This window comes from Chrysochloris asiatica, unplaced genomic scaffold, assembly GCF_000296735.1.
Source record: "Chrysochloris asiatica unplaced genomic scaffold, ChrAsi1.0 scaffold00060, whole genome shotgun sequence".
Taxonomy (NCBI): domain Eukaryota; kingdom Metazoa; phylum Chordata; class Mammalia; order Afrosoricida; family Chrysochloridae; genus Chrysochloris; species Chrysochloris asiatica.
Genome location: NW_006408578.1, coordinates 16,306,640 through 16,326,324, shown reverse-complemented (window position 1 = coordinate 16,326,324; position 19,685 = coordinate 16,306,640). Strand labels below are relative to the sequence as shown.

The 19,685-nt window shown below is 40.5% G+C and overlaps 1 protein-coding gene across 1 annotated transcript in view; it reads left to right on the top strand.

Moving 5' to 3' along the window:
• The window catches only part of FARS2 (phenylalanyl-tRNA synthetase 2, mitochondrial), a 615,217-nt gene that overhangs the window by 350,916 nt on the left and 244,616 nt on the right, over positions 1-19,685 (top strand). The gene's annotated exons all lie outside the window — the stretch shown is intronic.

The following is a 19,685-nucleotide window of genomic DNA, read 5'->3' as shown; positions in this document are numbered from 1 at the left end:
TGTTCATGCATCTTTACTGGGGCGTCTCCACCCTTTCTGTTTCCGGTGTGAATTACTCAAGCTCTGTTTGAAACCAGCTTGATAAGTCCTTTACTAAGCAGCTTCTGAAGGACTGCCCTGGCCAGGGAACCGCGAATCTTCAGTCTCTCAGAGACAGTCACTGGTGGTACACATTTATAGTTGGGTTTATAGTTTATGGTTTATAGAGGCTGTCTAACAAGACCAGGTTACTGAGCCTGTCCTGGACTTTCCCTTTGGACCATTTCTTTTTGGCCTTGCTCCCAGATTTGTTCACTGGTCTTTGGCTTTCTTGGATGACTTTCTGGCATCTTGCTTTTTCTTGTCATCCTTGGGCGGCATCACGAAGCTTGAAGACTAGCTACTACAACTGCAGCCTTGCTAAGTAGTCGGATACACACAAAAAAGCTTACATCATTGCGTTTTATCTGAGTAAAGAACAAAAAGAAACCTGAAAGATCCTGGGTCTTTTGCAAGACAAAGGATTATTTCAGAGGTAGTGCATGGAACATGTTTGTTCAGGATTGCTATAAGAGGAGACAGACATTTGATACCTTAGCTGTTTCCCTAAATGAGCAGAATATTTGTGCTTGAAACAACTTTATTCCCCAGGCAACTTTTCACCACCCTTTTTCTTCCCTCTTTTCTTTATTTGGACTTCTATTATGAATTGGTTATTCTGGATCTTACCTATGTCGTTTATTAGAAACTGCTGTGGTGACAGAGAGAAAGACCATCCACTCTTTCTGGTCAGTCTCTTTCTCCTTCCTTCTTAGGTGTGCTAGTCAGGGACCAGTCAGGAAATAGAAACCACACTAGTTATTGTTGTGTCTTGGTTGATTTTTAAGCACATAGAAATTCATATGCAGGCAACTGAAAAGGCAAGAGGAGAAGAGAACCCAGAAAGTCACTGCCCCTCAGACTGAGGGAACAAAGGGAGACGTTGGAATTCAGTGTCTGGTGGAGACCTTAATAAGAGGAAGAAGAGGTGGCTTGGAGCTCAGAGAAGGGATGTGGGGCCCACCTCTGAGGAGGGGAGGCTAGCAGATGGTGCTTGGGGTCCTGGATGGGGGTGTGATGGCAAGTATTGGGAAAGCTGCAGGCTGGACTGGCTGCTGCTCCTGTAGGGACCGTCACTGCTGGGGGACAGGACACCCACAGGAAGGCGCCTGGCCCTTCAGCCTGGTACTGAGCCATTGGCTGAGCAGAGCTGTTGTTGCAGATGCCAGCCCAGCACCATGAAGCAGAGCTGCGGGAAGGTGGGCTAGAGCTGAGAGGCAAGAGCTTCCCACCTGGCACACAAGGTAGATGGTTTCTTCAGTCCAAGAAACAGGTCCTTCCTCTTCTACTACTCTGAGTCAGTTCTGGTTTCCTACATTCACCCTGTACACTTCACCCTGCAGTTCTCTGCAACAAAAATCTGAAAGCCCTAACACTTTTCCAAGTTTTCAGTTTATATTCCCTTGATCCCACCCACCAAAAGGTATCTAACCCTCAGACCTTTGATATATGTTGTTGTTAATTACCGTCACATAGGTTCCGACTCATAGCGACCCTGTATAAGGTTTCCAAGTAGCATTTGGTGAGCTTGAACCACCGGCCTCATGGTTCAAACTGATCTCGCAGTCCAGCACATTATCCCACAGTGCCACGTAGCTAATAGGGCAATGCTATCTCAGCCCTGCTTCCCACTCATGTGCTTTTTACACTAGGTTTCTTTTCTACCTGTTTTTCCTTAATGGCTCTTCTCCTGCTCTTGTCACAAGAACCAATTTCCCTGATAGGTCAGCCAGTTAAGGCTGATGAAGTCACATCTCATAAAAGGTCCCAAAGTCTTCCCAGTTCAGTACCAGCAACAATGTAGGAGGGTCCTATATTCTCCACACCCTTGCCAGCATTTGTTGTTTTGTTTTTTTCTATTTTTTTTTAACTTTGCCACTAATGCTCTAGGGATAAGATGGTATCTCATTGTTGTTTTGATTTTCATCTCTCTGGTAGCGTAGTGGTTACGAATCGGGCTGCGAGCCGCAAGGTCAGCAGTTCGAAACTACCAGAGGTTCCGCAGGAGAAAGATGAGGCGGTCTGCTCCCGTAAAGATTTACAGCCTCGGAAACCCTATTCAGGGTCGCTATGGGTCGAAACCGACTCGACGGCACTTAACAACAACAACAAAATGGCAGGTGTAAGGAGCTCTGGTAGCATAGTGGTTACTAAACGGGCTGTGAACCGCAAGGTCAGCAGTTCAAAACTACCAGCTGTTCCACGGGAGAAAGATGAGGTTTTCTGCTCCCGTAAAGATTTACAGCCCCGAAACCCTATACAGCGTTGCTATGAGTCATAACCGACTCCATGGCACATAACAACAACAACAATGGCTGGTGTGTAGGATAAGCACTTGACTGAAAGGTCGATTTGAATCACAAGGTGGTGATTCAAACTCACCAGCCACTGCTTGCAAACCCAATATTAGGGTCACTAGAAGTCCTGGTGTGGCACTGTGGGCTAATGTGTCAGACTGCGAAGTCATTTGAACTACAAGGTCAGCAGTTCAAGCTCACCAGCTGCTCCTTGGAAACCCTATACAGGGTCGCTAAGGGTCGGAATCGACTCAATGGCACTTAACAACAACATGAGTCAGAACCGACTCTAAGGCACTCCACAACAACCATGTCTAGTAGGGTGGCACTGTAAGATTAGCATTGGATTGCTAACCACAAGGTCACCAGTTCAAACCCATCAGCTGCTCCTTGGAAACTCTGTACAGGGTTGCTATGAGTTAGACCCAACTCAGTGGCACTTAACAACAACAATGGCTAGTGGAGGAACATGGTGACTGCATACTATAAGCACTAGACTGAACCACGAAGTGCAATGTTGGAGCCCAACAACCACTCTGTGGGGGAAAGATGAGACTTTCTGCTACCGTGAAGATTTAAAACCTTGGAAACCCTACACCACGTCCCTCTGAATCAGAGACTACTCCATGGCACTTAACAACAATGACAACAATGGCTAGTGATCATGAGCAGCTATTCATGTGTTTGTTGGCCTCCTGAATGTCTTCTTTGGGGAAGTGTCTGTTCATGTCCTCTGCCCATTTTGTAATTGGCTAATTGCCTTCTTAATGAGGTGTTGAAATGTTCTACACTACTACTGCCTTTCTAATCAAAGGGTTTACATAACAAATAGAAAGGAGTAAATAATCACATTTTACCTTGTACTGTGTTTTATAACTCATAAAGTTGTTTGTTTTTTTTATAAAGTTTTTTTTAAATACACATATTGCCATTTAATTTTCATAATAATTCAGTGATGTAAGGATATCATTCCTACGAAGGGGCATCAAAATGTTTATGGAAAAATTTCATTATCTTTTCATTCCATTTTTCCGTGAACTGTTTGAAGTCTCTTAGATTTTATGGATGAGTCTGGTAAGGGATTTGCCTCATAGCTGAGATAGGAGTTGTTGTTATTGTTAAGTGCCATTGAGTCAGTTCAGACTCATAGAGACCCTATTTAGGGTTTCTGAGGAGTGGCTGATGGGTCTGAACCATCCAGTGCTTATCCTTTAGAGCCACAGCAGGATTCCACAATAAGAATTATTGTCATTGTTAAGTGCTGTTGAGTTGATTCCTACTCATAGTGACCCTGTATAGGGTTTCCGAGGAGTGACTGGTAGATTTGAACTGCCGACCTTGTGGTTAGCGGTCCAGTGCCACATCAGGACTTCACAGAAATAGAGGGGTCCAAAGAGACTGTTGTGGGTTCAGCAGATTTAGGGAGCCCTTCAGGATGAGGGTATATTTGGCTGGGTGTAGTGTGACTTGATAGATGAATTGGATAATTGGATATGAGATGAACCTGTGTTCAGATCTCACCTTTGCATTGCCCCCAAGCTCACAGCAAGCCTATGAACATCAGGCAGAAACACTGCCCCACATGTGCCCTCCTCAAGATCAGTGGTGGATCAGACTTGTGACCCATAGGATTTTCATTCCCTAATTTTTAGACGTAGATCGCCTATACCTTTTCCTTCTAGTCTTTCTTCGTCTGGAAGCTCCATTGAAATCTTTTCAGCAACATAACAACCCACAAGCCTTCATTGACAAATCAGTGGTAGCTACACATGAGGAATGACCAGGAATAGAACCCTGGTTGAACCCAAGGAACCACCAATTCCCTGCTTTCCTATCTGTAAGGAGAATGGATAATACTGTCTACCTTGATTCATTGTTAGGCTAGTCACATGAAAGGTGACAAAACTTTATGTCCGATCTAATTAGAAAAGAAGAAATTGTAAAGTTGGGTTCCATGGCTGATCCTGTATACAGAAATATCACTCATCTTGCATAAGGGAAATGAATCACTGATGGGCTTGTTACACTACTTCTTCATCATTTTGCTTAAGCATAACATCAGAGACAGTATGTATTTTGTGAAACTCTAAAGACCTTACTTGTTCAATTCTAAATGGTTAGAATTTTAAAACTGACAAGACAGGCATCTAATGTCATTCTGAGAGCAGGAGTTGTGATTTAACTGAAGTGAGGCCCCAAGACATCTCTAATCTGTTCGCTGAATACCCCTGTGGGTTATTTTTTGGCATCTGAGAGGCAGGTTGGATTGTATAACTGATGGAACCCAAAATTTATGTTGCTCATGATTTTTAAAATGAAAATTTAGAAAGGGTAAATCCCACTAATACTCTTTGTCAGATTTTCCCCATGCCTAACTTGGCTAAAGCCCCAGATTTCCAAGGCCCTGAGAATACCCCGTGCAATAGTCTTGGTCGGACAACAGCTCGTGAAACGCTAAGTGTCTAATTTTGCAGGCGAGAAAGTAGGGCTCAGAGAGCTGGTTATTTGTCCAAGCCAGACGTCAGTGAGAAGCAGGGCAAGAACTAGAATTGCTTCCCTGCTGCTGAGTGAGTTTCCAGGGGTTGCAGTGTATTTTCAGGACACCTGGTGTGGTGCTGTAGGAGAAGCACTACACTGTAAGGTCGGTTGGAACCTCAAGGTCGGTGGTTCACACCCACCAGTCCCTCCTCAGAAATTCTATACAGGGTTGCTATGAGTCAGAACCAATTTAACCGATCTTAACAACAACAACAACAACAGTGTATTTTCTAGAAAGTACACAGGTCGCTGTTTTTCTCCCCTTGTCAGGTTCAGTAGATGGCCAAAACTTAAAAAAAAAAGTTATTTTAACCAACAGTAAGATACACGTTTTGTTTATTAACACATTTTTATTCATGACATAATAACTGCATGGTTTTTCAGAATTTAGCTTTTTTAAAAATATGTTGTTGTTGTTAGATGCCATGAAGTCAGCAACAATTCATAGCAACCCTATTCACAGCACAACAAACAGTGCCTGGTCCTGCACCAACCTCACAATCAATTGCCATGCTTGAGCCAATTGCTGCTGCCACTGTGCCAATCCATCACGTTGGGGGTCTTCCTCTTTTTCTCTGACCCTTCACTTTACCAACCATGTTGTCTTTTTCCAGGGAATAGTCCCTCCTGATAATATGCCTGAAGTATGAGAGACAAAGTCTGGCTAGCCTGGCTTCCAAGGAGTATTCTAGTTGTATGTTTTCCAACACAGATTTGTTTGTTCTTCTGGAAGTCCATGGCACTTTTAATATTCTCCTCTAACACCATAACTCAAATGTACCAATTCTTTTATGATCTTCCTTATTCACTGTCCACCTTTACATGCATATGAGGTTATTGAAAATACCATGACTTGAGTCAGGCACTCCTTAGTCCTCAAACTGACATCTTTGCTCTTCAACACTTTAAGGAGGTCCTGTGCAGCCAATTTGCCTAATGCAATACATCATTTGATTTCTTGACTGCTGCTTCCATGAGTGTTGATTTTTGATCTGAGAAAAATGAAGTCTTTGACTATTTCAATCTTTTCTCAGTTTATCTTGATATTATTTATTGGTCCAGGAGTTAATATTTTTCTTTACATTGAGTTGCAGCCCATACCGAAGGCTGTGGTCTTTGATCTTCATCAGTAATTATTTTAAGTCCACTTTGCTTTCAGCAAGCAAGTTGTATCATCTGCATATCATAGGTTGTTACTGAGTCTTCCTCTAATCCTGATGCAATGTTCTTCTTCATATAATCCAGCTTCTCAGATTATGTGCTCGGCATACAGATTGAATAAGTATGGTGAAAGAATACAACCCTGGTGCACACCTTTACTAATTTTAAACCATTCAGTGTTCCATTGTTCCATTTAAACAACTGCCTCTTGTTCTATGTACAGGTTACTCAGGAGCACAATTTAAGTGTTCTGGAATACTCATTCTCCACAATATTTTCCATAGCTTGTCATGAGCCACACAATCAAAAGCCTTTGTGTAGTCAACAAAGCATAGGTAAACATCTTTCTGGTATTCTCTGCTTTCAGCCAACATTCATCTGACTTCAGCAATGACATTCCTCATTCCACTTCCTCTTCAGAATCTGTCTTGAACCTCTGGCAGTTCTCTGTCACTGTACTGTTGCAGCCTTTTAAAAATGATCTTTAGCAAAAATTTTACTTACTATTAATGATATTGTCCAATGATTTCTAAATTCCTTTGGGTTACCTCTCTTTGAAATGGTCACAATATAGATCTTTGCCAATAAATTGGCCAGGTAGCTGTGTTCTAAATTTCTTGGCATAGATAAGTGAGTGCCTCCAGTGCCGCCCAGTTTGTTGAAAGATTTCAACTCATATCCAGATTCCTGGTGACTTGCTCTTTGTCAATGCTTCAATACACCTTGGACTTCTACCTTCAGTGTTATTGACTTTTGATCATATACTACTTCTTGAAATGGTGGAACATAACCCATTTCTTTTTAGTATAGCGATTATGTGGATTCCTTCTTTTGATGCTTTCTGCATCATTTAATATTTTGCCCATAGTATCCTTCAATATTTCAAGTCAAGGATTGAATTTTTCTTCTGTTCCCTCTGTTTGAGAAATGCTGAGGATAGTCTTCCCTCTTGTCTTTCTAACTCCAGGTATTTGTACATTTTGCTATAATATATATGTTATTTAATATACATGTTTTATATTTATATATGTATATATGTGGAGTTCTGGTGTGGCACTGCGGGTTATGTGCTGGACTGCAAGGTAGCTTTGAACTGTATGGTCAGTGGTTCAAGCTCACCAGCCACACCTCGGAAACCCTATACAGGTTTGCTATGAGTCTGTACCAACTCAATGGCACTTAACAACTATATATATATATATATATGTATGTATATATATACACACACACACACACACACATATATATATATACATATATATGTATATATATACAAAGTATCTTCCATTTTAACTGTTTTGAAGTAAACAGTTGAGTGACATTAATTATATTCATCATGTGTCCAACAGTCATCATTATTTAGTTCCGAAACTTTTCATCACCCCAAACAGAAACTCATTTCCCCATCCTCCCCTATCACCAGCCCTCAGGAATCAGTCTACTTCCTGTCTGTATGCATTTGCCTATTCTAGATAAAGGTATGAATCCCTTAGTGTCCATGATAAATTCTGTGACATAGGACTTTATGTGGTTTGGACGCTGTGTGAACACCTTATTAAAACCTTATGGGAATCTGGTTTTGGTTGTCCTCCTTGCTTGTTGCTACTCGTGCTGGTAGAGGCCTGAGGAACTGGCAGCAACCCTGGGAGTTGAGTGAGAGGAAATGAGTCGGGAAGGAGCCGAGCAATGCCCCTCCCCACCTCTGTTCTGTTCACCTGACCAGCGGGAGCAACCTGGACTACAGCCACCTGGACATTCCACTTTTAACTAGAGTGTCACATTTGCCCTTTGTGGCCTTGGTGTTTTTGACTTGATAAAGAGGAAATAATGTTTCATATTTTCCTTAATGTGGAGAACTCATTGTTTTGTTTGTTGAAGTAGCATCTAAAATACACCCCTACAACTTTATTCTAAACATATAACAAAACAGTTTATTATTTTTTTAATTGTCAACTGAGTGATAGTTTACATGGGAGAACATGGGCTTTACACCATCATTTCATTGCAATGATTACAATCTCCTCCGTGCATCATCATTCAACACTATTTGCTTCAATTCCCTCTGGTTTCCTTTTTTGGGTGGGCGGGTGGGGATGTGGGGAGATGTACACAAACACACTCAGGAATATATAATAATTTAAACAACCAAAAGGAACATTCTGCAAGCCTGGCGCCTGACCGCCAGCACTCAGTCCCTCTTTTTCCATGAGTCCAGAGTCCTTAACTGCTCCTCTCTCCATGTCACCATCTCTGCCTCCATCTCTGGTGTTGCTGCTTCTCTGGACAGGGTCCCGCATTCCACTAGTGCTCTTCTCCCTTGATGGTCCTACGGTCCTCTGGTTCTGGATTGTAAGGTTAACAACTCCCCCATTTTTGTTACAAAACTTCTAACTTTACAATTGTGACAGTCGCAATTAGTCATGATAACAGTTACTCACTAGTGAATCATACGAATCGTATCCCCATCTCTTTTCACCAGACCCATCTAGACAAGATGACAACTATTCAGTGGGGACTCTATCTTCCCCTGCACATTCTTAAACTAAACTTCCTCTTGAAAACTTGTAAGCCAGTCACTTAGTGCCTTTATCACCCCTTCATTTTACATAGCCAATGTCTAAGTTGCCCATCCCTATCTATCCATCTACAGAGGAGATAGAATTGATACTTGATTTGAAGACTCCTTCCCTCTCTGTTGGTATTTTGAGCTACTACATCCATAAGTATAGGTCAGGTTCATCAAATTGTAGCAATTTACACTTGTTTCCTTTATCAAAAACTGTTTTTTTAATCTTCTTTTAGTCGAGTTCTGATTATCAAGCTATTGAGTCTAGGTCAAATGGGTACTATCTGCAAGTTTGGGTGTTCTTGTGCACATCAGCTGGATGCTTCACTCTCAGCTCTATCCCTCCATGGCTGTGTCCCTGTCCATGGGCTCATGAATCTCCAGGTCTCACCACATTGGACCAACCAACTCTTCCTCTTTTCTCTCTCCTCTCCAGGTCAACAGGAGTCTATAGAACGTGGTTGAACTCAGCCCATTTCTTCATTGCTGCCTTTCCCCCTCTTCCACTCACCAGTAGACCAATATGGTCGCCAGCAAGTTTACATGCCTGCTCATGTGTTCCCTTTGAATTTCAGTATTGGAGGGGGGTTTGTCCTGAAGGGATTTGATTGCTTGCCTTGATCATGGCTTTCTGGTGAACAACTTGCTTATTTTTGTAGTAGCCAATCATATTGCCATTTTTGTTTTGGGTTTTCCGTGCTGATCTGTCTTTGAAGATGTATTTTCTGTTGCAACAATTTATTTTTGAAACATGAATGCATGAATTGTAGGCAGTGTTTCCTTCCACTATATTGTGTGATTTCTTTTAATATTTTGGCTTCAATTTTCTTTTTAATCTAATATTTCATATTTAGAAAATACATTTAAATTATAGAATTTTCTCATCCCCCTGTCTCCACTTCCCTGTCCAAGAGCAGCTACAATGTTTTCATTTAAAAAATTTAGGTGATCACGTTTAGCTTTGTTCCCTCTACACTTCTACATTATAACTGAGAGTTGATATTAGACCATTTTCTAGAAATATCAAATCAATAAATGTTTTCAGAAGTTATTAACTTAGCCTAACCCATCTCCCCTGTGTATTTTTGTCATGCATCAGGATTGAGAACAGAATTTTAGATGTAGACAAGGATGGAGGTCTGCCCAGAGGGATCTGTTGCTGAGAAGCAATGGAAATGTTAATTCTTCAGCATCATTAGGGTCAGAAAGAAACATTAAAATATGTAGAATCCAGGAATCTGGCGTAAAAAAAAACCCAATAGCTGGGAGAATGGAGAAAGAGGATGGGAAGAGAAGAAGGTCAAATCAATGGTAGCGGTGGTTGTATGCCATTAAGTCCGTTCAGACTCATAGTGACCCTGTTGAGGGTTTTTAAGGGCTAATCTTTACAGGAGCAGACAGCCTCATCTTTCTCTTGTGGAACAGCTGGTGGATTTGAACTGCTAACTTTGCAGTTAGCAGCTCACTATGCTACCGGTGATCCTCCAAATCAATGGAATCTACTCTAAAAAAAGACTTTCCATGATTTCTAAAGTTTGAACATTACTCCAAAGTTTAAAAGCCATTGGAAAGTCTGTAGTTCTTTGTGATTGTTTTATTTGGCTCACTTCCCTCTGAACATTGGAACAGTCAGGAGGCTCAGTCTATTCCCTGAGTTGTATTCAGCAGCTACACGTACACATTCCTTCTGCAACTCAACCTTGGTTTTAGCCTCTCACACCTTGTATCCCCTAACAGAACAGGGAACTTGAAAAAGAGAGAGGATGTAAAATGTGAAACAGGAGTGCATTGGCGCCATAGGATAAGCACTGGACTGTGAACCACAAGGTCAGTGGTTCAAATCCACCAGATTCTTCAGAGGAGAGAAAGATGAGGCTTTCTATTCCCATAAAGATATACAGCCTTGAAAACCCTATCCAGGATCACTATGAGTTGGAACTGACTAGACAGTACTTACCAATAGCAACAAAATGTAAAACACACTACCTGTCAGCTCTTAGTCATGCTATAAGATTATACAATTTTGAGGTTAAAACTTGAGACTTATGGAGTTCACAGATCTAGTTTCTATAATGTAGTCTTGTCTGGTAAGACTTTAACAGAGGCAAATGGAAGGGAAACATCTGTCTTCTATTAAATATGGTTAACTAGGAAAAATTACAAACATGAAAATAAGATGTGACCCCCACTTTAATATAATGTTCATATTTGGCCATAAAAATAGAGACAAGAACTTCATTGGAAGATTTAAACCAAAGAGCCAAGACTGTTACAAATACTTAAGCTCTGAAAGGGAAAAAAATGGAGTGCAGAAATAATGTTGATTCTTTAAAAGCTAAATTATTTAACATAAAAATATGAATTTAAGCAATGAAGATTTTGAATGGTACTGAAGATGAAAAAAGAAAGCAAGCTATATGTTCTCCATTTTTAATGATCAATCATTTGATCCCTTTATTGTTTTTATAATAGCATTGCTGTTGGGTGCCATGTAGTTAGAGTGAGCCTCATCACAACAGAGTGAGACACTACTCAGCCCTGCATTATTTCACAGTTGTTATGTTATGGGGGTCTTTTTCTTTTTGCTGAACCTCTACTTTACCAAGCATGATATCCCTTTCCAAAGACTGGTGGTCCCTCCTGACAACATGTCCAAAGTATGTGAGAGAAGTCTCGCCATCCTTGCTTCCAAAGAACATTCTGGCTGTACTTTTTCCAAGACAGATTTGTTTATTTTGATGGCAGTCTATGTTGCTGTAGTTAAGTGCTGTTTAGTCAGTTTTGACTCATGGCAACCCAGTATGGGGTTTTCAAGGAGCGGTTGGTGAGTTTGAACTGTTGACCTTGTGGTTAAAACCAGCTTTGCAGTCCAGTGCTTATCCTACAGCACCACACTAGGACTCCCTGGAAGTCCACTGTTGTTGTTGTTGTTGTTAAGCGCCGTTGAGTCGAGTCAGTTCCAACTTATAGAGACTCAGAATCACCGATCTTGTGACTCAAACAGGCTTTGCACATTAGTGATGTCTGTCTAGCAGTAAGGAGTATAGAGCGGTGAGAGTAATGCTGGCTGTGATGGTTAAGGTTATGTATAAACTTTACTGGACTGTGATTCTCAGTGGTTGGGCACTTATGTAATGATGAAATTTGGCAGTTATACAGTGATGTCATTTGGTACTTATATAATGATATATGATCCTTCATTTTATTGTAACACCATTTTCATAGATCAACCTGATCTTTGGAATCTATGTCCATCAGTGATGAGAGCGTATACTCAAAAGGCTTGAAAGTAAGAATGCAACCAAATATTTGAATACCAATATTTACAGCAGCATTATTCACAATAGTCAAAAGGTTCAAATAACCCAAGCAGCCATCAACATGGTCTTGCTCATAGAATGCTTTGACATTACAAACTGAGACTTGAATTTTCTTAAGTTCTCTGTGTTTGAGAAATGCTGAACATGTTCTTCCCTTTTGATTTTCTAACCCAGGTCTTTGCACATGTCATTATACTTTACTTTGTCTTCTCAACTGTCCTTAGACATTTTTTTTCAGCTCTTTTATTTAATAATTTTTTCCATTTGATTTAGCTACTATATGTTCAAGAGAGTAGTTTTAGGGACTCTTCAGTCATCTATTTTGGTCTTTTTTTTTTTTTTTTCTTTCCTCTTTTTTAATGACCTTTTGCTTTCTTCATGTATGGTGTTCTTGATGTCATCCCACAGCTCTTCTGGTCTTTGGTCTTTAGTGTTTAGAGCATTAAATCTGTTCTTGAGATGATTTCATTAATCAGTCTTCCTTGTAGGCTTATAGATATTATCCTATCACAGACAGCATTGTACTTCTACATAGATCTTGACATGTTCTTTTTGACGATGAGTATAATGCCATTCCTCTTGAATTTGTCATTCCCAACATAGTAAACCATATGATTGTCCAATTCAAAATGGTCAAAACCAGTCCATTTCAGCTCACTAATGCCTAGGATATCGATCTTTATGCATTCGATTTCATTTTTGACAACTTTCAATTTTTCTAGATTCATACTTCATTAACTCTACATTCCGATTATTAATAGATGTTTAAAATGGTTTCTTTTCATTTTGAATTGTGGCCCATCAGCAAATGAGGCCCGGAAAGCATTATTCTGTCCACGTCGGAAAATAGCTCTTCTTCAGGATGCAGCAGAGCTTTTGTGACCTCATATTTTGACCAGTGTTTCACTGTTATTCGTAAGATTTCCAGCGTCACTTTCTCAGAAGTGGATTGCCTAGTCCTTCTTCTAGTTTGTTCTTAGTCTGGGAACTCCGTTGAAACCCATCCACCATGGGTTTCAAATACCCTGCAGGTATTCGAAACACCAGTGGCACAACTTCAGCATCACAGCAACACGCAGCCACCACAGTGCAACAAACTGACAGATGAGTGGGAATGACAACATTATTGACCTTTAATTAACATGCCATATGATTCGCCCATTTAAAGTGTAAAATTCAGTGCTGTAGTATATTTCCAGGGTTGTACCATCATGGAGTCCTGGTGTGGCACTGTGTGTTAATGTGCTGGACTGCAAAGTTGGTTTGAATCACAAGGTTGGTGGTTCAAACTCACCAGCCACTCCTAGGAAACCCTATGGGTTGGAAGCAACTCAATGGCACTTAACAACAACCATCATCATCACAAAAAGGTTGTGATTCTGGCTAAAGAATCACAAAAAAAGGGAATGACAAATTCAAGAGGAATGGCATTATACTCATCGTCAAAAAGAACATGTCAAGATCTATGTAGAAGTACAATGCTGTCTGTGATAGGATAATATCTATAAGCCTACAAGGCAGACTGATTAATGAAATCATCTCAAGAACAGATTTAGAACATTTTCAGCACCCTTAAAATATTTTTATTTTCAGTAATTGTATTCTGAGCTCTGGGAGCGTAGTAGTTACGAATTGGGCTGCTAACCTCAAGATCAGTGGTTCGAAACTACCAGCTGTTCCATGGGAGAAAAATGAGGTGTTCTGCTTCAGTAAAGATTTACAGTCTCAGAAACCCTGTTCAGGGTCGCTATGAGTTGGAACAGACTCCACAGGACACCACCACCACCACCACATTCTGTGTGTACATAAAATATTTTGTAAGATGCGTAAAGGCAATGAAACAGACCTGGGCCTCAGGCTCCCACCTCCTCTGCCGTCTGGTCTTTAGCCAGAATCACATGCAATATTTCATTGAACAAAGGTTCTGAGGCTTCCTCTTTTTGTGTATTGTATTTGAGCCAGGATCTTGTCTCTGGATCCCCCAAAGGGAATGTGGAGTCACCAGGCATGGTGGGTACTCTGCACACTCACCCTGCTAATGAGATAGCAGAGTTTATCCCCTCCCCCCTTTGTAATAAAATACATGTGTATTGATTTATTTAAAATCAGGAATCCCAGACATTTAAAGTAGAGTAGAGGATTCAAAATATTTTAAATTCTGTTTCTGCCTTCAAGCAGTGCATTAAATATTTGGGATCACAATGTAGAAGTTAATTGAAATACAAAGTTGCCAAAATGATTGTCCCAGACTATTTCTTTATGGAAATACTTCATTTTATGTGAATTTCCAAACAGAACTGAAATTCCTTCAAAGGTTAAGAACACACACTGATGTTCTTAACCTTTGAAAGGATTTCAAAAGGAAACTTCCATAACACCTAGAAGAATGCTTAGAATTTGATGGGGCTCATGTAGTTTCTCAGTGAAGTAACAGAACAAGAATTGCCTGAGTAAAAACCATACCTACCGCTGACCATCAGACTCTGCTCCTGGCAGTTTGTGAAATTAAGCAAGAATAATTGCAAAACATTAGAACAAGGTGAGAAATTCTCTAACAATGCAAGATAGCATGGAATCAAGAATTAGAACAACTTGAATTCATAATGTACCCAAATGTCAGCCAAATTTGATAAGCATTTTTTAAATTCTTTATTGTGATTTAAGGAGCTTTCATAGTGTTGTGGATTACAACTAGGCTGCTAAACCCGAAGTTAGTAGTTTGAATCTACCAGTTACTCCAAGGGAGAAAGATGAGGTTTTTTGCTCCCATAAAGATTTACAGCTTCGTGAACCCTATATAGATAGGGTCGCTGTGTGTGGGAACCAACTTGTTGGCACATAACTACTACCACCACCATCATGATTTGGGTGAAAGTTTACAGAGCAAATTGGTTTTCAGTTCAATAGTTCACATATGTTTTGATTTGTGAAGGCAATTGCATTCCCCACAGTGCACAATGCACTTTCCCCATTTCCTCCTTGTGTTTAGCATTTCCGTTCCTTCTTTCCTATTCTATCCTGCCTTCTGAGCTTTATCCCTAGGCATATGCTGTGCTTTTAATAGTTAATTATTCTAGGAGGACATCCCTCCCTGATGTTATTTTTTTTTAACCTTATTTGTTGTTGCTGTTGTGACGTGCTCTTGAGTTGGTTCTGACTCAGGACCAGTGTTTCACTCTGTTCTGCACAGGGTTGATATGAGCTGGAACTGACTCGACGGCACCGAACAACAACAACAAAGTAAGGTCTACAAGATAGTTGATGGAAAACAAAGTAATTGATAGTACATTGTATTTTCATAGGAAAAAGTAATTTTTAAGTTTATTTAGATAAGAACACAATTATGTGGACTAAAAACACACTGCCACTGCTTGTGTGTGTGTGTGTGTGTGTGGTGTTAAGTGCCATCGGGTGAGTTCTGACCTTTAGCTACCCCGTAGAGGATTTCTGAGGAGCGGCTGGTGAATTTGAATTGCCATCCTCGCAGTTCAAACCAACCTTGCTGTCCAGTGCATTATCCCACTCATTATCGGAAAGATAAATGAGTCATTTGAAAAGGAAATGTATGGAAGGGTCCCATAGGAATGAAATATTCAGTATAGTATTATTTGCATAATTGTTGATTAGATGGAATGGACTTCTTTTGGGAATAGTGCTAAAAACTAAATTATTGCATATGAGCCCTTAGTTTCAGAAGGGAGGGATTAAAGCACAGGGATGAAAAGCAGGAGCCCGGCATTAGTCAACCTGCATTTGGGTCTTTGTTGTCAAATGTCGTCAAGTCGATTCTGACGCATAGCCACCTTGTATAGGGTTTCTAAGGAGCAGCTGGTGAGCTTGAACCACTGACCTTGCAGTTCAAACGGCTTTGTAGTCTAGTGCATTAACCCACAGCGCCACACCAGGACTCCGCATTTGGATCTTAGCTTGGACAAATTCCCTAAAGCCACCAAGCCTCAGTTTCTTCATGTCCACAGTAAGAATGGAAATAAAGGTTATTTCATAGGATTGTGGAGACAGTGATGGTTCAGCGTTAGAATTTTCACCTTCCATACTAGTATACTGGTGTGGCACTGTAGGATAAGCACTGAACTACAAGGTTATTTTGAACCACAAAATCAGCGGTTCAAATTCACCAACTGCTCCTCAGAAACCCTATACAGAGTTGCTGTGAGTTGAAACTGACTTGATAGCGCCTAGCAACAACAACAACATACAGGAGACTCAGGTTTGATATCTGGCCAATGTCTTCATGCAAAGCTACCAGCAATCTATCATCGGAGGCTGGCTTGTTTCTATGTTGCTGAACAAGTTTCAGCAGAACTTCCAGCCTAACATGACCTAGGAAGAAAGGGTTGGCAATCTACTTCCAAAAATCAACTAAAGACAAGCCTATAGATCAGTCCTATATGCAACTAATCATGAAACAATGAAGTATGTGTCACTGCAGTTTCAGAAGAAGAGGGTAGCTAGAACTTTTCAAAATTGAAACAAGACATGAATTCTCTGATGTCAGCCAATTCTGATGGCAACCACACTCTTGAGTATGGAGCAGAATGAATAGATAAATGTGTACCTGGCTTAATCAGAACCAACCTGCAGAGCCTCGAGGATAAAGATAAAGATCTTCTAAACTGCCAGGAAGCAAAGACAGATTATCTACAAAGAAATGGCAATGAGTGGCAGTTAACTTGTCATCATTACTAATAGATACTAGAAAACCATCTTCAACACGCTGAAGGAAGACAACTGTAAACCTGCTATTTTTTTGTTGCACTAAATTATTAAGCATGAGAAGTTTCAGACATATAAATACTGAGAAAGTTGCCTCCCACAGACTTTCATTGGAAGGACTATTAAAGGATACTTTTCTGTAAGAACAAATGTGAGAAAATAATGAAGAATGTCAGAGACTAAGGTCTAGCTTCTACTTCTCTTCTGCCCTACTTGCAACTTTACAAGGCAGCCTGCCAGTTTCATAGATGCTGGCTGAATGACATGAAATTCCTAGGTAAGAGACAAAGGCCTTTACCACTCACAACACAGAAGCAGCTCTGGTAGCGTAGTGGTTACGAATCGGGCTGTGAACCTCAAGGTCAGCAGTTCGAAACTACCAGCGGTTCCGCGAGAGAAAGATGAGGCGTTCTGCTCCTGAAAAGATTTACAGCCTCAGAAACCCTGTGCGGGGTCACTATGAGTCGGAACCGACTCCACGGCACTTAACAACAACAACTCCTAAATCTTATACGGGTGACGATAGGAATCAGTTCAAGGGAATGCTGCAATATACTGAGAAGTGCAATTACATTTGAAATTAACAACAGAAATCTATTTTTAAAGGCCACAGACACTCATATGCTTGGAGCCTAAGAAATGCATATCCAAATAAAGCAAAAACTGTCAATAGAAAATACAAATATTTAGTACTGGACAATGAAATACTGCATACTAAAACTTGTGGATTTGATTTAAAGAGAGATTTCAAGAGATTTTGTTGTTGACAGTAAGTGCCATTGAATCAGTTCCAACTATTAGTGACCTGGAATAGAGTTTCTGAGAAGTGGCTGGTAGGTTTGAATGGCATTGCAGTGAGCAGTCCAGTGCTTATCCTACAGCACCACACTAGGACTGCACTCAAAGGGAGTGTTGTTGTTGTTAAGTGCCATTGAGTTGGTTCTGACTCATAGCCACCCTATATAGGGTTTCTGAGGAGCAACTGGTGGATTTGAACTGCCAATCTTGAGGTTCAAACTGACTTTATGGTCAAGTGCTTATCCCACAGCACCACACCAAAGACTCAAAGGGATAATTACAGTCTAAAAACTTTTATTTAAATGCAAAAAAGCCCAAGAGTTAATCATCCAACTCAAGAAAACTACAAAAAGAATAGAATAAAAACAAAAGAGAAGGATATAATAAATATAAGAACAGAAATCAACTGGGGGAACAAAGTAGGAAATGCACCCCAATTTTATCCATGTCTTCCTTAAGGAGACTGTCACTTCAATTCCCAGCTTTCCCAACTGCAGTTTTGGTGACTGAAGGTCATGGGCGGGAGTAAGCGTTTGAGAGAGAAGGAAAAGTTGGACCAGGGTGAAAGAAAGGGGGTGCTGGCTACATACAGGATGCAAAACTTGGAAATCAATGTTTAGAAGATATTTTATATTCTGAAGAAAGGAAAAAGGTAGGGTAAATGACAATACAAAATTTATGTGACCCACATGACATGGGACAGTGTCCTTTGGGGAGCCATGGTATTTTAAAAAATTTAAATCCAAACTGCTCTGGAAAGCTTGGAAAGTATGATCCTTCATCCATAGTGTGGTCCGTTTAACAAGAGTGGAGTCAGGAATGTGTTAACCAGCAAATCAGATGTGGTGAGTCTTGGAGAGCAAGAGGAACCTGGGGCCAGGGGAGCAAAAACTTCATGAGGTTTCCCCATGCCAACAGAGAAGGAAACAGTTCTTCTGTTTGGAAGTGTCGATAATTAGGGAAGATGGGAGATTTAAGAAATGGAAAACTAAAAACCAAAAGGATTATAGAGTCTTAGGCTAAGATCAACAGAATAAAAGAATGATATTTGGACATGGCAATAATGCAATAAATAAAGGGAAAAGAAGAAATTGTTACGAGAGCATTTCACAACGAGTGGTGGTGTGGCGCTGTGGGATAAACACTAGACCACAAGGTCATTTGAATTGCAAAGTTGGTGGTTCAAACTCACCAGCTGCTCCTCAGAAACCCTATACAGGGTATGAATTGGAACTAACTTGATGACATTTAACAACAACAGCAACAAAGTCTGCATCAAGGAAATGAAGTCTGACTTAGGACAGATCTTACTCACTAGGGTTGTTTGCCACCCACTTCTACTGCAACCTACCCAGTGCTATTAGCATGCAACCGTCACGCAGGACATTTGCTGCAGAAAAATCAAGGTTGATGCTTAACTTTTATGTGCACTCATCCCTTTCTACTCCTTTTCCCCTCCTTCTCCAGAGGTAGGCATTATTCTGGAGTCCAAGAATGCTTTTCCCATGTATGCTTTCATAGAATTTGCATATATATATATATTGATTCTTTAAAAAAGCTTTTATTTTGAATTGAGTGATAGTTTACACTGGAGAACATCAGTTTTGTACTCATCCTATTGTATTTTGTTTCATTGCAATTATTATAATCTCCTCGATGCATCATCATTTAATAGTATTTGCTTCTATCCCCCCTCTGGTTTTTTGTTTGTTTGTTTGATGTACACAGAAACACTCGGGAATATATAAACATTTAAACAACCAAAGGGCACATTCTGCAAACCTGCCTCCTGGCTGCCAGCACACAGCCTTTATCTTTCCATGAGTCTAGAGTCCTCAGCTGCTCTATCTCTCCATGTCATCATCTCTGCCTCCATCTCTGGTGTCACTGCTCCTCTGGATAGTGTCCCACATTCCTCTCATGCTCTTCTTCCTTGATGGCCCTACGGTCCTCTGTTCCTGACTATAAGATTAACTTCTACCTTTACAGTTGTGACAGTAGCAATTAGTCATGATAACAATTACTCACTATTGAATCATAAGAATCTTATCCCCATCTCCTTTCAGACTCCTCTAGACAAGATGAAAACTATTCAGTGGGGCTTCTACCTTCCCCTGCACGCTCTGAAACTAAACTCCATCTTGAAAATTTGTGAGCCAGAGCTAAGTCCAATCACATTAAATAGACTCCTGT